This window comes from Peromyscus eremicus, chromosome 14 (genome assembly GCF_949786415.1).
Source record: "Peromyscus eremicus chromosome 14, PerEre_H2_v1, whole genome shotgun sequence".
NCBI classification, from domain to species: Eukaryota; Metazoa; Chordata; class Mammalia; order Rodentia; family Cricetidae; genus Peromyscus; species Peromyscus eremicus.
The window spans coordinates 6,155,053-6,176,518 of record NC_081430.1 but is presented as its reverse complement, the minus strand read 5'-3'; the positions used below and the strand labels follow the sequence as shown (position 1 = coordinate 6,176,518).

General features: G+C 40.2%; 1 long non-coding RNA gene across 1 annotated transcript; it reads right to left on the bottom strand.

The window, feature by feature from the left end:
• Positions 1-423: 423 nt before the first annotated feature.
• LOC131924701 (uncharacterized) lies at positions 424-19,448 on the bottom strand. Its single transcript, XR_009383002.1, has 3 exons — positions 19,338-19,448; positions 5,936-6,094; positions 424-534 (listed from the first exon to the last, which is right to left on the bottom strand). It is a non-coding gene; the product is annotated as an uncharacterized LOC131924701 (long non-coding RNA).
• Between the last annotated feature and the right edge of the window lie 2,018 nt (positions 19,449-21,466).

Here is a 21,466-nt window from a genome sequence, read left to right as displayed (position 1 = left end):
TCTGATGTCTTGAAAGACATACATGACATTTCCTGCAAGATTAATAAGATGAAGGAAAAGGAAAAACCCAAATGGCCAATTATATAATTTGCATTTTTAGAGACTTATTTGCAAACCTTAACTAAAAAATAAGTCTAAGATTAGATTACCTTAATATTCATTTAATGGCAGAAAACCAGAACTTTATCTTTAAAGGTTTCACGTTTGGGAGTTGGATAGAAGCAGCTGCTGCTGCTGCTTCCTCTTCTTCTTCTTCTTCTTCTTCTTCTTCTTCTTCTTCTTCTTCTTCTTCTTCTTCTTCTTCTTCTTCTTCTTCTTCTTCTTCTTCTCCTTCTCTCTCTCCCTCTCCCTCTCCCTCTCCCTCCCTCTCCCTCTCCCTCTCCCTCTCCCTCTCCCTCTCCCTCTCCCTCTCCCTCTCCCTCTCCCTCTCCCTCTCCCTCTCCCTCTCCTTCTTCTTCTTCTTCTTCTTCTTCTTCTTCTTCTTCTTCTTCTTCTTCTTCTTTTTCTTCCTTTTCTTCCTCTCTTTTCAATTCTCTGGATTTTGCAACAAACAGGAGTGTAGAAAACAGAAGGGTTTGCAGTGAGTCCTGAGGCACAGTGGCTTACAGTTAGGTATTTTACTTGGATTGATGTCTGTCCGTAGTTTATTTGGCTTAATTTAATTATTAGTGAAAACTTTCCATTGACTATTAAATCAGTAGACACAGAAGAGGACATAACAAGGGAAAATGTAACAAATGGTATGCACTGTAAGCAACAGGAAATAAATCAACTCTGGATCATAACAGAATTTTAGAGATGAAAGGAATTCCCAGAATACCACATTTCTAACATGTGAATATAGTTACTTTGAAATGATGTGTAGTAGAAAACTAATTTGAGTAATTCAGTGAATATCAGTTATCAACATTTTCCAAGCTACCACATGAAACCCAGCAGTGTCCGATGGCAGACAGAGCCTTGATCTCTGAGAACTCCCAGCTTTTGTCCTTGGACGGACACCTTCAGTTCTACCAACGAACCAATTGATCCAATAAATATTTGTTAAGTGCTTACCACGTATTCAGTACTGGGGCAAATGTGTGAAGTGTGGCATGCATGGTACTAATGTTTGGTTGCTGAACTCAAGGGTGTTACGATTATAAGTGCTTCTAGAAACATGAAAAAAGACCTGGATGTGAACACTTACCAATCAAAAATAAGGATGCAAAGAGAAGTCAACAGAGAAAGAAGACTCTTAAAGAAATCGTGTCAGGACAAAGCACAGCCGTATATAAAAGAAAGACCTCGGCTTCATTGTACATCATGTAAAAAATTAATCAAAATAAATGCAGCACAACTTCTAAAAGCTGAAACTACAAAATTTTAAAACTGATGGGGTGAATCTGTGTGACCTGAGATGGGGCAATGGCTGCACTAAGAACGTGGGAGACACAAGAGAAGTAGGTCAGAGTTCATCAAAATATAAGAAATTACATTTCAAAAGATACTATCAGGGACATGAGAAAACATAGAACCAGAAGAGACTGTTTCTGGATACACAGGGACTGAGCCTGTCCAGCCATAACAGAGCCCAGATTTTTAAATGGACAAGGATTTGGGCACACGTTTCTCCAGTGAAGATACAGAAACAGTGAAACACTTGAAAAGATGCTGAATATTGCTGGACACCAGTACCCAATTGAAGGTTTACCTGGCACCCACTAGGAGAAGCGGCTAGCAAGGGTTACTAAAGATGTAGAGAAATCAGAGCCCTTACCTGGTGAGGGTGTGGAATGTCACAACTGCTTTGAAAAATAGTTTGGCAGTTTTCAAAGAGTAAAACAGAGTGAATGTATGACCAGCACATCAGTTCTAGACATAAACCGAATAAAATGAAGTCAGGGGCCACACAGCCACATGCGTTCAGGTGCTCTACAGAAAGTGGCAATGAAATATTGTACATCCATAAAAAGGAAGGAATGCTAATGTATGCCATTGACATGAGTGAACCTTGAAAACGCTATGTAATTAAGAAGGTTGTAAAAATGCATTACTAGACATTTTTGGTCTATTAAATTTGCCCCAAAATTGCACATAGTTTCCCTGAATTAAAAAAAAAAAAAAGGAAGCAGGGTGGTGGTAGTAAATGCCTTTAATCCCAGCTCTCAGAAGGCAGAGACTGGTGTATCTGTGTGAGCTCAAGGTCAGCCTGGTCTACAAAGTGAGTTTCAGGAAGTCCAGAGTTGTTACACAGAGAAACCCTATGTCAGGGTGGTGGAGCGGAGAGAGAGAAAGAAAGAAAGTGGATTTACTACAAATTGGCCTAATAGAGATAGGGGAGAACTCTAGCACAAAGCACACATCCACACACCACCTGTGGCCATCTCACAGTTTACAGAAACGGGCTAGAACTGTGTGGGCGTGTGAGCCCTCTGGTTCACACTTTCCTGGGAGGAAGCAGAAGATTTGGGTCTTAGCCTGCCTCCAGGTTTCTGTTTTTGCTGAATGTTTGTTTAAGCTTGGGGCTGAGGAAAATTGTGTCTGAAAGATGCCTCGTTTTGTTGGATTCTTGCCCATCCTGAGACAGGCAGAGTTTTTCCTCAGTAACCCGTTCCTTTGATAAGAATGCAAATGTTTTTCATCTTTTCTTTGGAGATCAGCTTCAAGAACCAGACTCCTACATTCTTGTATTTGGGAAAAAAATAAAGATGGCAGTCTGTTTGCAAAGGAGAGGGGCACATTCCTCTGTAGCAGCCACTTCTGAACAACCATTTCAAAAGGATAAATATGATGTGATTTAATTTGCATAACATTTCTAAAATAAGCAGATCCAAAGCCACAGAGGAAGATAGTGATGAGTGACAGCTAAAGACAGGAGTTCATGTTTGAGCTGGGGTGTCGGGGAGACGTGCAGCTCTGGTTAAAAGGTAGGTGGTTTGTCCTAGAGGTGCTGAAAGTGTTCTGAAATGGATTGTGAAGATGGATGCACAGATCTGTGAATACAAAAACCACTGAGCTACACTCCCTGCATGAAATGTATCTAACTAATGCTGTGTTCAAAGTAGCATAAATCTGAGACATTTACATGAAACCTGTAGCCCCTATTCTGTAAATGTAAGAATGAAATCTTTTTATTAAAACAAAAACCAACCAATGGTAGGAAGTTACAGGCAAGAGAATTTTAATTGGGAGAGGAATTTCAAAAGTCTCTAGTTCCCAACTGTCCCTATGATTCACAAAAATTTAAAACATTAAAAAATTACAGTAGAAATTAAGGATATGGATTTTGGAGGTGGTAGACATTGGTAGACAGACAGACAGACATACTCACACTCAGCATTTTCATATAGAGAAGCAAAGCAAGGGGCACGATATAATGTAGAATTTAATTATTGCAGGAATTTTAGGAGAATGCACACAGTCATAAAAAGAGTTATCAGTGAATGCTGTTGTTAAAAATTATGTTCTCTGAGTCATTGACTATATGTAATGGAATAAAGACACAACATGCTAGGTTTTCTGGTTTTCTTTTGTTCTTCCTATCATACTGAAAGACTAAAATTGATGATTTATTCTGTTCAGGAACCTGAACAATGCTGAAGTCTAATGATGTTCAGAGTGATTGGTTTCTGTGCTGTTATGAGTCTGCAGACAAAAGGAACCCACTCTGAGATATTAGGAATGTCTGTGGTGCTCTTGGCATATCCAGAGGCTCGGCTTCACTACAGCAGCACTTACACTTTGGCCTGAGACTTCATCCTGTGAATTCTCTTGTTTGGTATTCAGTTTGTCACATGTGTTAATGTGATATGAGTCATGAAATCTGCATGACTTGGGCAATCACATCTGATTTTCCTTTAGAAAGGTAAATCTACCTTTGTAAAAGCAGATTTTATAAATTTTACAAAAATTTACCTTTACAAAGGCTTTGTATTTATTCAAAGATTCCCTTTAAGGGAAACAGATGACAGTAGCTTCAGATCTTAGAATTCTGAGAGTCTTCTACATGCTTCAGATTAATTGAATTTTGATAGTTTTCTATGTGGTTCAAATGAATTGGCTCCTTTCATAGATGCTTCTGAAGTTTCATAAGTAAGTTGATCATTGGCTCTTACACACACCATCGTTGTGCTGGCCAACTGTATGCCAACTTGACACATGTTAGAGTAACTTGGGAAAAAGGAACTATAGTTGAGAAAATGCCCCTGCCAAACCGACCAGGGAGCAAACCCATGGTGCATTTTCTTGATTAATGATTGGTGTGAGAGGGCCTAGCTCACACAGGAGATGCCACCCCAGACTATTGGTCCTGAGTGGAAGAAAAAAGATGGAGCAAGCCATGAGGAGCAAGCCTGTAAGCAACATTCCTCCATGGCCTCTGTTTCAGTACCTGCCTCAATGTTCCTGTCTTGGATTCCTGCCCAGATTTCTCTTAAGAGATTTACAAGTTGTAAGGTAAAATAATCCCTTTCCTCTCTAAGTTGCTTTTGAATCATGGTGTCTTACCTAAGATAATCCTAGAAGCATTTTAATTAATAATCAGACAAATCCTACCAATTTGCATAAGATATAGAAATACAAAGTCTATAGATATTTATATGAAACATTTTATAAGTATACATTTCTGTATTACTAATGAGATTATTTATAGAGAAAACTATTCTAAAAGGGATTTTAGAAAAGAGCTTCAAAAATCTTCAACTTTTGACCCAGCATTTTGCCTATTAGTAATTTGACCAACAAAAATTGTGAGAGCTGTTCCTGAATATGTAAGGATAATCAAACTAAATATTATATACAATGTTGACATTTTTAGGATAATTTAAATGTTCAATAGTAACTTCTTGCACAAATAAAATTAAGCATGTCTATGGTTTTTATTTATAAAAGAATACTCATATTATATATTATTCGAAAGCAGTGAGTTTTATACAGTATGCATTATAGGTTTATAATATCATAGTACAAATTCTATATAAACACGTCCATATGCACGTCCATGTTTCCAACTTTGTCATTTAGATTTAATTTGCAAACCATCTTACACTCCTGATTAGCCCCGATAATCCCCTGGACTCCTTAGCTTTATAAACCTATGTAAACTCAATGACTTTCCCTAGAGTTCCCTGCCATCAGAATATGAGCTATGAAAACAAATGTGATGCTGTAGTGTAGTTATTTCATGATCTATTACTGCCGAGCAGTAAAAAATTACCTTCTGTTTTTGGATTTTGAAAATGTGCAAGCCTTGATGACATTTAAAAGGAGCATTTGGGGACTATTTTGTGAGTCTTTGTGTTGTTCATTAACTGTGAAGTCTTGTAGAGAACACAACAGACGATATAGACACTTTGTCACTCTGATTTATTCCTAATATACTGTGGTGTACTTGAAAGAGACCCAGATGCCATGGAGGTTGTTTTTCTGGCAAAACTGCTAACTCATCTTCTGATAGGCTTTGCAGCTCGCAATCTTCCTACATCTTATAGGATTGTATGTCATGTCATGAACATATTTATGGGCCTAACAGAATGATTGTTCCCTAAGTCACGTATCTGTTCTGTTTTTATCTTCGTTACTCTGCTTTCTGATCCTGGCAATGCCAATTTCCAATTGCTAAAGAGAAAAAAATTTACCCTACTTACAGCTAATCATATCCCTTATACCTATTTTACTTTGCTGAGATGCGATCGACATAAAAATGCAAAATAGGCAAAAAGCTTTCCATATTTAAGGCATATATGTTAGCATGTTTGGAGATAAGCAAACACCAATAAAATCATAAGCATTAATGTATCCATCTCCTTCAAATGTTCCATTACCCTTGCTTTGCATTTTTACGTCAAGAGCTCAGTACAAGATATACCATCTTAGCAGATTTTAAAGTACACAATCCAGCATTGCTAGCTATTGGCATGATGCTAGAGAGCAGTAACTCTATGAGAGGACTTACACATATCCTGAATGATGAGAACTTCGGTGTTTTCTCTTTCTGTAGTCCCCGACAACTACCATTTGCTTCTCCACTTCTATAAGCTTTGCTGTCATAGGTTACTCATGCGTGTGGTGCCATAACCTGCCCTCCAACATCTGGTTGGCTACTTTGTTCCACCTTGAATCATCAAAAGAGTGACAACAGTCAGTGGCATACACATATACTGAGCCAATGATGTGCATTCCACCATCAAGTGGTTCTTCCTTTGGGTGTTACCCCACATGCACCCCAACCAAGTCAATGCAGTCTTTAGAAAATTGTTTCACAGAACATTTTCCTATCTGTTTGAAAAAAAAGTGTCAGGGATTCTATGCCAACAAGTTGCTAAACTGTATGTATTTTGATTAGACAACTCTCCTTTTCCAGGAATAAAATTTGTGAATAATTGAATAACTATTTTCTAAGAATTTTAAATGGAAATATCCTGAAAGACTGATTTTAACAGAAAGATTAATATTTCATCCAATGCCAGGCAGTCTGTGTAACTTAAAACTCTTCATAGTATCTCTACATTAGACTGGAAAAAACTCCCATAAACACTGACACATGCCCTTGGGGTAAATTTTCCTGGTGAGAATTGAACTTTCTGTTCTCTATGAGGTAGAAAAACCACAGAGAATACTGGCTTTTCCTCCACATTTAATACTACATATGTTGTCTGAGAGGAAGAAGAGGAAGAATAGTGTGTTTTTACTTTATGGGAACCAAGAGATGCTACTTGAAGGAGGCAGGGCTTGTTACTTGATGTGAGAGAATACTAACAGGAATACTCAAATAGCTGGTGACTAGCAGCTTGTAGTTAAACAGGATTCACACCATTGTGGCAGACAGGCCAGAGGAGCTTCTGACCTCTTTCACGTCTCATTAGAGAAAGAGTAGATGAGTAATCTAGAGCAAGCTGTTGGTCGAGCATCACATCCCAACAGACTCCATCAGGATGATGGACAAGGGAGTGGACAGAGGAATATTGAGTAACTCCTGCTTCTCCATGTCTCCTCCTGGTAACAGCTGTAGAAGGAGTCTGCTGTCACCACTTCCCAACATTATCGTTTTAAAACTTCACAACAAATTTAATGCAGTTCCTGAGGGACATTATTTTCCTGGTATCACAATGTAGAATTCATGAGATAGTCAGAAAAATGATATAATAAACCCAAGAGAAAACTTTACTATATTCCAAGAAACAGTCTTTTCTGACTATCCTGCAGTAGAACTAGAAATATCACAGTACAGCTAGTAAAAGAACAATGTTGACTTACTTTTTGTTGCTAATTTGTTTCTATTGATCCAAGACTTTACATGCCTGTCTGTTACTTGGATAATATTTTATGTGAATATATAAACATACATGAGAATAAAGCAATTAAAAAATTTCTCCAATAGCTTCAATATCTAAGTTTTAAAAAGAGGACAAAGTCATCCTGTTGGATGTCTTTGTATATTTTATATCTAATTTTTAAAAGAACAAAGAAAAGCCCCTTGAGAGCAGGACTAATTTTCCAATATAAGCAGAGCCAGCATTTGGAATTAGTTCTATAAATTCACAAAGCTATCTCTCTTCCATAGTCCCAGTCATTCAAGCTGAAGATGATGGTATTGAGAAGCAGGTTCAGGACTGGGGCTGTGGCTTAGTGGTAGAGTACTTGCCAAGCATGTAAGACTCTGGGTCAAATGGCTAGTAACTCAATTGATACAAAACCATGCATGACTTAAAGTCCTTTCAAACAATGTAAGTGTACCTGTGTATTTAGGGCTACACGGCTCATCCATTCAACCATTTTACTGAATGTCTATTACAGGGAAGTCATCACAGAGAAACCATTGAACAAAAATCTACATCTGGAATACTTTACACTACAAATTTCCCAAGTAACTGTCTATAGGCATCAAAACTGAATCTCCTCGGGACTTATTTTGAAATTGCACTAAAATGCAAGTTTCCCTTGAGCCTGGAAAAATCTAGGTAAAGCGAGTTTGGTATTTTTTAGCTACCAACAGACTGCACAGTGGGAGAATGAAGATAAGAAGAAAGACAACTAAAAAACCAAACTGTCAAGGTAAACGGTTGCTCTGCCTTTCGAGGAGGCATCTCTAGATGAAACCCTAGCTAGGTCAGATAAACAAGGCAGGATAAGAGGCAGCATGGTGTATCAGAGAGCAAGCCCTGTGGAGAATGAACAACAGGAGCTTCCTCACGTAAAACTTCAGCAAAACAAGACAGCTGAAATTAAATTAACGTTTAAAAGTGCAGTGTTGGGCTGTTTGAGATGAGAAAATGAAATTTCTCAAAAGTGTCATGTGTAAAATAAAAGCAACTGTTTCCTGTTTTGTTTCAATTATTGGCATTTGGATGTGATGGCCTCTATCTTAACTCATCACTTTAGTCCCAGCTTCTCTTGTTGTTATTTGGGGCGGGGTGAGATATGCAACTTATTTCTGGATTCTGCAAGCCAGTTTTCTTGTTTCCATCACCGTAGGCATCGATCATCACAACATACTACCCTCCCAGCAACCTCCTCCCTTCACCAGGATCTCCTTAGCCTTGACCAGTCCCAATCACCTTTGTGTGGAATTATCCCCCAGATCCTTCTGGGACAGATGACATTGCTAATGCTTGGAGGTCTTGTTACATTCTCGGGTATCTCCCTACCATTTCTAACTGCTCACTATTTCTACCATTTTTAACTTCTTACTACCTAACAGATGTGAACTCAAGGTGTCTTATTAGTTCACCTATTGTCAACTAAGTTAGAGACTTAGGGTTAGTCCATGCAGGGTGATTTTGCTTAACTATAAAGGAAGTCTGAGTCATTAGCCACTGTTTCTACTTCTACTCATGCAAGTGGCCTCAGGGAAGGTTAAGGGAGCTGGAAGGATGAAAAGCACTTGAAGTATTCAATTACTGAGACATATGGGGGAAAGAGGGAAGAGGAGTGAAATACTGACTATAGCTACCAACCCTTAAGAACAATTGTATTTCCTATTTGTGCCAGGAGCTATTCCAGCCCCGAAGAGTCAGGGTCATAATTCAGATCCATTAAAACAAGCCAGCATCACGACAGCTGCTCTGGAAACGGGTTAAACAATCCAGCTCAGTTTGCTATGTTTGTGTTTGCTTCAAGCTTTTGAATATTTTTTCTCTATAATTTTATGCTTTTATCTGTTTAAAGATTTCAATATTTGCATCAGGAGACCCTTAATTTTGACACCATTTTACGGCCATTGGTTTAAAGGTGATTTGAGATCGTCAGTCCCTGATCGATCTGCTAGTGAGCCAGCTGTCTTTGAGTTCACAATGATTTTTCTCCTGGTTCTTGGGTGATGGGTAGAGCTTCCACACTGGAGCTGTTTTGTTAGGAGGCTCTGATGCTGCTTCTATTCCCCGTGTTAGGTGGTAGTTGTATTCAGGGAGTGCTTATTGTTTCTGTTCCACATGTGGTGCATTCTGGTCAAGTGACAGTCTTGCCTTCCGACTCTATGCAATTTTATTCTGGTCCATTCTGTCTTCAGGTGCTATTAGACTTAGTGTTGCATCTCTTCTGCCCCATCTGCAGGGTTAGAAAGTGCTGTAGCTCAGTGATCTTCTGGGGGAAGATGCCACTGATTTGAGGGGTAAGTGTGTGCCATCTTGTTCCAGAACCAGACACCACACCAGGTTTTGTACTGTTTCTTTTAAGGGTTCTTGAGAGTCTTGGCTGCCAAATGCACAAGGATGCTGGCTGTAAAAAAAAAAGATAGGAGAGCATCCAGATGCCAACTTGCAGCAGAGTTGGGCAGAAGGACCAATGTCAGTCCATTTCTCAGGATTTAAAAGGCACAGAAAGTATTGTACAGACATTGGGCATATTCGTATGCTCAAATCTCCCATTTCCCACCATCTAGTTAGTTATTTCTCACCAGCAACTGTGCTTCATGAGAGGCCTCGACTTGGGGAAACCGCGGCTCCATGAGTTACTGCGGGAGCCTGCGGTAAGGAAAGTCGCAATGAAGGAAAGTCGCAATGAAGGAAAGTCACATGGAAATGTGGTAGCATCACTTCGAGTTTGGGAACCTGAACACAGATAAGCACTTGGCCCTTTCTGCTTTTTGAAGAATATTTTTATCTCCGTAAAAGGAGGAGGAGAAGGAGGAGGAGGAGGAGGAAGAGACCATCATTGTAGAGTACTTGCCAGCACAGTGGTCTGGCCACACACTACTCAAACAGTACTTTGTGATTCAGGTGTTTGTTCAACGATCTTCTAACCATCTGACTGCATCTCAGCTTGGGTGTTCTTGATCTTCAGACCGTACCCAGGCATTTGGCTCACTATGCTAACTACTCTCTTCGCTTTCTCGGTATATGTTGGCATCTCTCATGTTAATGGACGTGACTTCCGCTCAAACATTGTTGAAATAGCTTTTTCCAGCCAGGATCCAACCCCCTGATGAAGTCATAGCTCTATGCCACTTCTGGTTTCTTTACAGCAAGCCACAGCTGCCAATGCCTCAGCTCTTACAGGAGAAGTGTGTTCTAAGGAGTCTCTTCAAAGTACAGCTTCTGAGTCCTCTGTCTCCTCCACCAATGCTCCCTGACCTTCTGCTCCTACAGAAGGGAACTTCTCAAAATCCTGAATCCCCAATCCTGTGAGTGAGAAATGAGCAGTAGACAGACTGAATTCTTCTCTTGGGTTCTTCGTTCCCAGGCCTGTAACAAAACTTCTACACTAACTGCTTCAGTACCAGATGCTGGTTCACATGAGAGTTCTGGAGCAGTCAGAATAATGCCATGGTAATTTGATGAATTTGTAGTTAAGCTGATTACTTTTTCTATCAGCAATCTAGCATCAGAGACTGGGAAGACTTCGTTGGTTTTTTGTTGAAACAAATTTTTTTCTGTTCATCAGACTTGTCACATTTTGACCATTTACTTGCATATTAATTTAGGAATCAAGGACATAATTCTCTTCTATAAGGCAGGATTAGGCTCAGTGATCTATTTACCATACCACTAGAACTCACTTGCAATATGTTTATTTTAGGCCGGTTTTCTTCCACCAATTACTACAAAGTTTGCAAAATGGCAGATTTCAGCAAAAACTTGTGTGAAGATCCTCTGTACCAAGGAATAAGTATCATAAGAAAACACAGAGAATGAAAAAAGATCAATAAGAATCTTTCTTCTAAAATTATTCTGAAGAAAATTTGCATGCGCAGATGGGGAAATTAAGTATACTGTTGTTGAGTGCAGCAGTAGACATATGGGTAAGACCAAACGTCTCTCTTAAAAATGGCCTTTGGTGGCACTGAAATCCAGGAGAAGGTGACATTTGAGTTTTGGTATGGAGTGAGGATAAACAGAAGTTGATCACATGAGCGAGAAAAGCTACCCCAGGCTTAGCAAGGTCCACGTGTCAAGTCACAGAATGGAGAGTTGGGAAGTAAATGCAGCCCTGCATTGCTTATATGCAAAGAAAGGCTAAGATGGCGGGCGCCATATTACTGTGTCCATTATGAGGAGCTTGGGTTTTATCCTCTAAGAAATCAGAAACATATAGTAAATTTTAAAGTGTGAAGAAATTATATGATTATATTAAACTGGGGGGGAAATCACTGTTATAATATTTAACACCTTTAATTATCAAATGATAAGTTTAAGTATAAATTCATGTCTGACTGCACTCTCCTTCCAAGGCTATACTGCTATGCAAATCATAGGCATACAATATGGGATATGTCTTGTCTTAGATGAGGCTTTAGGTAAGAATTGCTGTGAAGAAATGTGTCATTTCTCAGGAAACTTCTATATTATTTCTAGGAAGAATCCCAGACACATGAAAAGATGTTTCCTTGTTTATTTCTGGTAGGCTTCTTTGCTAAGTGGAAGTTCCCACCCACACTAGCTCATGTCCTTCACAGGCCTTCCCAATAATGGTCCTACAGCCTCCATTCCTCATTTCCAGGAGAGAACTGAACTCATAGCCCTCAGTGAAAGAAAACAGCTATGTATTTAGTCACTGGAAAGTACCCACCATGACAGGAGCCATCTTAAGGATACCTGGTGAACGTGAAGATGATTGTTAAAACACATCTACCAGCAGAGGCTTCAAGAAGGAAGGCGCACTGATCCTATGGGTAGCAGTCAACCTGTCTCCCCTTTCCTGTTTCATCCTTGCCCTGCCACAACCACCCAGAGAGAACAGCACAGTGGTGACATGGCTGGGATTCCTAACCTTGCCGGAAATGAACACCCATTTCACCAGCCACTGCGATCATTATAAGAACATACTACCTGAAGAAAAAAATTAGAATCTCTGTTGGCATATTAGGTGCTTTATATAAAACACCCTGTATGAGAAAATGGGCAGGTTGAAAGATAAACAGAAAACATGCGGTTTCTCAATGTGTCATAGCAGGGTAGATATGATTTTCAGGTCAAACTAAATTCCCTTTGTGTAACTGACATTTAGTCACTCAGGCATTTTTAATTCTAAAATAGCTGAGAAGCTACTGTACTGTGGCTTTTGCTGGTACTTTTTGTAGCCCCGGTGTGGTAGGAAGTAGGGCCCAAGTTTCCTTGGCAACGATAGAGTATAAGTGAAACACAACTTGACAGTGAATCATCTGAGGACTTCTGTTTCTGATCCTTGGAAATAATTGACCAACTGTTTTTACTTGCTCAGTGTTTGCTGAGTTCCCCTGAACGCTTGAGTGAACAAGAGGCCTTTGGTCAATCATTGAAAACAATGTGACTGTTCCATCAGACCTCCAGATTGTCATCCATGCCCCCTCCCTTTGGACAAATAGCCAAACGAATGGAAACACATGAACTATGAACCAATGACTGAGGAGTCACCAACTGGATCAGGCCCTCTGAATGGGTGAGACAGTTGATTGGCTTGATCTGTTTGGGAGGCATCCAGGCAGTGGGACCGGGTCCTGTGCTCATTGCATGAGTTGGCTGTTTGAAACCTGGGGCCTATGCAGGATCGCTTGGCTTGGTCTGGGAGGAGGGGACTGGACCTACCTACTGAGTCTACCAGGTTGATCTCAGTGTGTGGGGAAGGCTTTGCCCTGGAGGAGATGGGAATGGGGGGCGGGCTGGGGGGAAGGTGAGGGGGGCGGGAGGGGGGAGAACAAGGGAATCCGTGGCTGATTTGTAGAACTGAATTGTATTGCAAAATAAAAATAAAATAAAAAAAGAGTAAATTGGTGCACTAAGGAATCTTCAGGGAGGAAGTCTTTCTACAAAGATGTCTGATACACCCAGCAGGTTGTGTCAAGGCTTTACCCCAGCTCGTTTGCTTCTTAGCATCAAGGGAAGCTGATCTCTGTAGTTCTCAACTCCAGTCACAACACATACGCAAACAGCCGAGAAGAAAGGTGGTATGCCTTCACATCTGAAACACAGACTGAACCCTACAAGACTTCGAAGAAACTAAGTGCTGTCCTCTTAGTTTCTCTACTATTGTTTTTCACAAATATCCCGCTTAATTCCGTTATCTCCATATCTGTTGAACATACTTATCCAAGGTTACTGCTGTCTTGGTCTTCCCAACTCAGACTATCCCTTACCCTCATTCTGCATGGAGAAGGAAAAACAACTTCCCCAACAAAGGCTATTCTCGTGTTGACATTCAAATCAAGCTCCTTAATGATTCAGTAGCTACTTATGGATGTCTTTATCATTCATTATGGCTGCAGTAGTTGCCATGGTGCCTGGATCATAGAATATGTGTAATTAATGGGAGGCGGAGTTGTATATATATGGCGTGCGCGCATGTGTGTGTGTGTGTGTGTGTGTGTGTGTGTGTGTGTGTGTGTATGTGTGTGTTGCATGGGATAGGGACTTGTTAATGTAGGTGTGTGCACATGTGTGCAGGAGCACCTAGGGAGGGCAAAAGTTGATGCCAGGTCAGGAGCCTTTCCTGTCACCCTCTCTCTTTGCTTTATGAGACAGGAACTTTCACTGAACCTGAAGGTCATTGATCAGTCTAGTCTAGCTGACTACTGAACTTCATTGATCTGCGTGTTTCCTCCCTCCCACAACTCACATAGTACAAAGGGTTAGGGACACATGGCACTATGCTGGGCTTTATTTTATTATGGGGCTCCAAACTCAGGTCCTCACGCTGAAGCAGCAGGCACTTTACTGATTGAGGTACCACTCATATCCCTCAATAAATAGTTACAGAGTGAATTACAATAGCTGGTAGTTTCTCCTGTCACTCCGTTCCCTGCTCTCATTAGACCTACAGAAGCCTTGTCTCACATGCCTCTGTGTCCTCTGCTCCTAGATGGCTTCTGGTGCATTGTACACATCTAGTCAACGTTAAGTGGAGTGAGGAGGGACATTTCCCATCTTCCTTACTGTAACATGAGCCTTTGGACTGTTTAAGTCCCACACAGTCATTCATGCCATTTCCCTCATCTGAATGACCCTCTGACATCCATTACAATCTGGTCAAGACTCATGGACTAGCTTTACCCTCACAGGTCTTGATTTACTTCGTCCATGTGGTCTTTCCTTAGATTTGTGCATAATGAGTATTCCTTTAAATCCTCGTGCAATGTTACGTATTTGTCTATTTTTCACATCACTTGCAGGTTGAGGCCACCAAGTGCCTTTTTCTATAGCTCAGACCTCTCCCTGAGTATCAAAACAGTACTTCACTAGGATGCTAAACATGTTCAAGTTTCCGAAGTCTTAAATTGTGAAGGTGTATTTATTGTATTTCTCGTTGTGATGAGTCCTTTTGCATTTATGTATATAAATCAAAATATAGAGGGAATGATATGATGTGTCCAATGTATTTTCATATTTTTTGGGAGACATTAAAAGGAAGACAATAGTCTATTGTACCCACTACTGTGTATGTTGGGACTTTTCATTACACAATTTTCATACTCTCTCATAGTTTCCTCTGCTGTCGCTTATCATCATTTCAAATCCGTTCCTCCTTCGCTCAGTGTTCCCCTAGTTCTAAAGCTTCTGGTGGGGGTGAACAGATAGAGATCGACACATGAAGCTGAGTCATATTTTTTAATTAATTTAACCTCTTTATAGCCTATATCCCAATTTATTTTGACTTTGGCAATATGTATCCCATCTCCCCTGATGCCCAAAACTTGTATAAATATTGGTGTCTTTCTTCTTGCTACTCTCTACCTGTCCTGAGTATTCTTGGTTAATCTACTGAACTGAGTATTTAATGTCAAAGACATGGAAAGAATGTATTTTTAAACTTGAGATCAGCAATACTTAGTATTTGATATCCATAGCCTGCTTAAATAATGCCATAAACTCCGTCATCATTTGAGGAAATAAAAAGGTCTGTACAAGGGCTGCTGCTCCTCACAACTACTCATACAGCTCATCAAGATTCTCACAGTTATACTTATTTAACCATTTAATCAGTAAACACAAACACAATAATTGAAGGCTCATATCTGCATCCTAGCATTGAATAAGCAAACCAAGCTAGTAGTAATTTCAGAAACAGATGAAAGTTTAATCCCACACTTTCTGTATAATACTCCATTGTCCCTATCCCGTAGATGGCAGGTGCCTGTCTGTGGATGGCAGCAGGCTGAACTCACCTAAAGTTGTCCATCCATCACAGATACCTTACAGGATTGCTGCCTACAGGACTTAAAGAAATCTTCTGAAGCCCCATGATGATCAAGTCCTGCCTATGCCTAGCCTCAGGACTCTCGATGTGTTATTCTATCTGGTAAACCAGTACATCTACCAGAATACAAAAGACCAGGTTAACTAAACGAAATATAAATTTACTTAGCTCACAGTTCCTGAGGCTTAGAATGCAGGGCAGGGTCCATGTCTGGTGAGGGATTTACTGCTGCGTCACAGCACAGATAATACCACTGACAGAGAAAAGAGGGAACCAGCTGGTTTCTAGAATATATCCACTGTCTCATCAGTGATGAAGGCATGCCTTCATTAGCGTGGGCACAGCCCTAATGATCTAGTTACTAAAATGCACCACCTCACAACACTATTGCATTGTGGGTTAAATTCATAACACATGAACTCTGAGGGGGCCGTATTCAAACCACATCAGCAGCCAAAGTGGAAAAAATCACCGTGCTAGTGAAAGTGGTGAGTGTAACAGCAGAGCAGCGGAAGCTGCTGTGGCATTCCCCTTGCTATCTAGTGTCCTTACTCTGTGCCTCAGTTTCCTTGTCTGTAAAAAAAGATGGTACTGTCCTCTAAAGAGTCACCCAGAGATCAGACAGACTGATATACACAAAGCACATGGAAGACTGTTTTGCACTCAGCAAATGCTGTGGGTGACAGTTTGATTCTCTTGGTACTTGAATTGTTTAAAACAGAGCATGTGCAAGACACTTTAAATAGTGGGTGAAGCCAAAGGATTCAGTGGGTTTTGGGGTTTAACTTCTGAGGCTGTTTCTGAGATATTTAGAGCCTGAGCATCTCAAATCTCATTCATGGTCTCCACAGTCTCTCCAGACATGCTCAGTCTGCACAATCGGTTTTAACATTATACAGAAATAGCTTTTCCCATAATATTTCAGCTATAGTTTGGAATATGGATGCATGCTGAAATTTAAAATTATGTGAAAAATACAGCTCAAACTAGTTCTTATTCAATTTTCAGGTGTACTTTTTGGTTATAAATAAAAGCAAATGTTAACATTAACTTGATATCATTGGTACATGAACCAATCACCTCAGACCAAGGTAATGTACTGAGAGTGACACTGATATCTGGCTGTGAGAAAAAACTAGCAAAATATAAAAGTGATATATAATGTATTTAATCATCTAGTCTCTAGGACTTTATTGAGTATTCTCATGTCACAGGCAGGACTCTTTATCGGTTTAAGGAGAAAGGAAATACACAAGTAAATGAAAGCGCTTTTTATGACGGGTGTCACAGAAGGAATGTGCTAACTGTGGGACCTTCTAGAGGGAGGGAGAGGCCGATGACTTCACCCTCTGCCTCTACCTTATGGTAATCTGTGATGATCTGAGCAGAAATCCTGACCTAAGAAGCCCACACAGACTGGGCAGCAGGTACAAAGGCCACGATAAGCCTGCCCAGCACACAGGAGAGGAGGAGGCTCCTGCCAGCTCCCCCACCCCACGCTGTGGGACCCCTGCTCCTTGCACAGGAGAGGAGAGGAGGGAGGCTCCTGCCCCCCCCACCCCCAAAGCAGAAGGGGAGGGGCTCCTGGCCTGCACTCAGGGGAGAGGGGAAGCTCCAGTTGGGGCAATTTACATGTAGATAGCCGCAGAAAACCCGAGTCTGGAGGCCACTCGGGCTTCTCTGCAGAGGCCTGGAAGTACTGCACAGAAGGGGATGGCAGTATTATGAGGAATGGAGTGAAGAAATACCCACCATGGAGTAAATCACCAATAGTAATAGTAACGGAGTGAAGAAATATCCACCATGAAGTAAATCACCAGTAGTATTTCTTCAAAAATTTGGAGTTTGGGGTTATAAATTTTCCTCTCTATTTATGTATATTTTTGTTCTTTCATTAAAATTCTTTATTTGGTCCAATTGTAGCAAAATAACATAGACGACGGTCAAATATAATACAAGGTTTGTGTATGTTTTCGGTTTCAAACTCTCTCATTCTCTCCTTTTCTCCCACTTTGTGTTTGTTGGGGAGAGGGGGTTTCTTTTTAGAATGAAACTAATATACTACTCTTTGCTAAAAGGTTAGAAAGTCACTGAAATTTCAAATGAACTGAAATCCCCCACAACCCAAACCCTAACTGCATTACTAACTGCTCACTCCACTCCGGGGTAGGAGTTTTTACAGTTCTGCTTGCCATTCTCTGACTTCAGTGGACCCAGGACGAAGAAAGCAAGCCCCGAATGTAAGGAGACGCTTTGGGGGCTCAGTGCGGATGAGAACAGACAGGGTTGAAGAGGTACACCCGAACCCAGACGAGGCAGTTTGACCTGGGTCAGCACCATGTGCCGGAGGAGAGCTTTGATCTCAAATGTTACTAAAGTTTGTCTCCTCTGAGTGGGTCAATAAGAGATAAGGTCCTGTCTCCCTGTGGAAATATGTTTGAGGGAGAGCAACCTCTGGGAAGTTAGACTTGTTCTGTTGAACACAGGCTGCAGAGGGAGGTGGCAGTGGTGTAAGTGATGGTCACACATTAGGGCATGAATGGGACCCAGCCGATGACAATATTACGACAGATTTTGCTCATTCAGAGCATTTGAGATGTGGCATTTCAAAAGCATAGCCTCATACCTCCTCTTTTCCTCTTGTCCTCCTTTTCCATATTGGATTTTGTAACTCTCCGTTAGCAAAGAAAGATTTTTCAGTTGCCTTCTACTGGGTGGTGTGGTACCCAAGCTCCAGGGATTCAGAGCCCATGCACACCTCTACACTAGGATGAGCCAACACTGCTACCTCTGTTCTAGAGAGTTCTATCTATCTCCTCTCAAATAAAGACATGCTTTTTTGGGAGCCAGAAATGAAAAATTAGAGGTGGAGATGATTCAGCTGTTCTTGGCTGCCCTGTGGTTCTCAGTTTTCGCCCTTAAGCAGTCTCCAAAAACACTTAAGGTGGAGCTAGAGAAAACTGGATTACATCACCTTCATCTCAGGAGTCATGGGGAATAATTCTCTGTCAAATGTATATACAGATATAGAGGTAATCATATCACATGTGTGTATACCTCTATGTATGCATGCACATTCATTACTGTAAATAGAATCCTGAATTTTATATTTTCATTAATGAAGGTAGCTCCCCATCACCAATTAATTCTCAAACATCTTGCAGCAAACAGCATGATCATACAGATGTATTTATTATTACTAGTATAACTAAAAGTATCCTGTTATTGGACTTTTTATTGATTTTCTTTTTTATATTTTTTTTATTTTATAATTAACTTAATTTCACATATCAGCCACGGATTCCCCCATCCTCCCTCCTCCCACCCCCAGCCCTCCCCCCCAACCCACCCCCCCATTCCCACGTCCTCCAAGGCAAGGTCTCCCCCTGGGGAATCATCCCAGCCTGGTAGACTCAGCTGAGGCAGGTCCAGTTCCCTCCTCCCTACACCAAGCCTGAGCAAAATGTCCCAGCATAGGCCCCAGGCTCCAAAAAGCCAGCCCATGTACCAAGGACAGGTCCCAGGTCCACTGCCTGGGGGCCTCCCAAACAGTTCAAGCTAATCAACTGTCCCACTTATCCAAAAGGCCCTGGTCTAGTTTCATGGGGGCTCCTCAGCCATTGGTTCACAGCTCATGCGTTTCCACTAGTTTGGCTATTTGTCCCTGTGCTTTTTTCCAATCATGGTCTCATTATCTCTCACTCATACAATCCCTCCTCTTTCTCTCGCCAATTGGGCTCCCAGAGCTCTACCTGGAGCTCGGCCGTGGATCTCTGCATTTGCTTCCATCAGACACTGGATGAGAATTCTATCATGACAGCCAGGGTGTTCGACCATCTGATCACCAGAGCAGGTCAGCTCAGGCACTCTCTCAACCATTGCCAGTAGTCTACAGTGGAGGTATAATTATGATGGCATAATGAATGTTTCCAGTTGTTCATTTTCAGGATCAATCCCTAGATATAGATCTGGCATGGTTGGTTATTTGAATGTTTGTGAAGGCTCTTAACCCTTATTGTCCAATGGCTCCCTTATAGGCAGTGGTTTAGAAGGTTCTTATAAACTCAGCAAAGTTGTCTTTAAAAACACTTACTAGAATTAGTTTTTACCAAGATGTAAGATATTAACTCAGAGTCACTTTTTATTTTCCTCCCTATTGAAGAAAATACAAGGTAAAAAAATTCTTAGTAGAATTAAAACGAACATTAAATTATCAACTACAGTTTAAAAATAGTGTGTAGTTTTTAAACCCTACAAAATATCCAATGTTTCCTTTCAGAAACATTGTTGTCTTGCAGTATTTCTACAGACCTTGGAATTATGTTGTTTTTAAGTCCCACATATTTGACTTTTGGCTATTTTTCAGCAAAGAAATGCCTAAAACTTATTGATACATTAATATACTTAAAATAATATGACCTGTGGATTGGATAGCAACAATGTATTTAAGCTAAAAGCAATGTGTGATTGAAGAGTTTGCCTTAAGCAGTAATGCAGAAATGGCATGGTTTGAACATTTTCATTTGTAATCTGAATTATGCTTATACCATTAAATACTTTTAAACGAAAAATTTTTTCTTTGATCTATGGCAATAGTTAATTTTATTAAAATACAGAATAAATTAAAACTGCCTGTACTCTGAGATTTCAACAGAATTTGGTCTAATGTGCTTTTTCATAGCTCTCAACCAGACAGCTGTTTTATTTCTAATGTTATTACCTGTTTTCATATTTACAGTTTACTTAATGGAAATCATAAAATAAATTGATCAACTTTTCCCAATAATAATTATTTCCCCACTGTCCATATATGTACTGTAGTTTATGAAAACTTTTAAAATTTAAACTTTATACATTATGAACAAGGTCAGTGCAGTTTTAACAATAACCCTCCATTCTAGTATCCTTTCAGAGAGGTGGTAATTGCTATCTCAATCATGTGGATTCTTCTAGTGCATTTGTAAAAATAAATAGTTATGAAAAAATATATGATATTGCTTGGTTTTCCTCTTCTATACAAGTAGTGAAATGTGCCTACCGTGGACCAAATGCCAAGCTGTTCCTTGTCTATGACTTTTTCCTTTTGACCTTTGTACTGGATCTGAGAGCATGGTCACTCTGTCCTCTGCTATATAGTAATATAGGAGAGCAGGATCAAATGGTAGGTCAATTTTAGCTTTTTGAGAGTTTTCCACACTACTTTCCAGAGTGGATGTCTGGGTTTGCAATCTCACCAACAGTGAATGAGGATTCCCCTTAGCCCCACACCCTCTTCAGAATTTGTTACCAGTTTTTTGTTTTGTTTGTTTGTTTTTTTCTTTTTGTTTTTATCTTAGCCATCCTGACTGTCATAATGTAAAATATAAAAGTTATTTTGATTTGCATTTCTCTAATTGCTAAGTATGATGGACATTTTTTGAGACATTAATTAGCCATGTTTATTATCTCTTTTGAGAACTCCGTTCAAATCTTTATCTTATTTTTTGAATGTGTTGTTGGGTTTTGTTGTTTCTTTCCTTTTGACTTTGATTTCTTTATATACTCTGGATATTAATCCTCTGTCACATGTGTAGCTGGAAGATTCTCCCCCACTCTGTGGGCTTCCTCTTCACTTGGTTGTTTTCTTAGCCTGGCAGAAGCTTTTTAGTTTTATGAGGCCCTACTTGTTGGTCTTAATCCTTGGGCAAATGGAATCCCATTCAGGAAGTCCTTTCCTGCATCTACATCACGTAGGGCATGGCCTGTGTTTTCTTATAGCAGTTTCACTGTTTCAGGTTTCACATTTAGGTCTTAGATCCATTTGGAGTTAGTTTTTGTGCAAGGTGACAGATGCAGGTCTAATTTCACTCTTCTGCACGTGGATATCTAGTTTTCTCGGCAC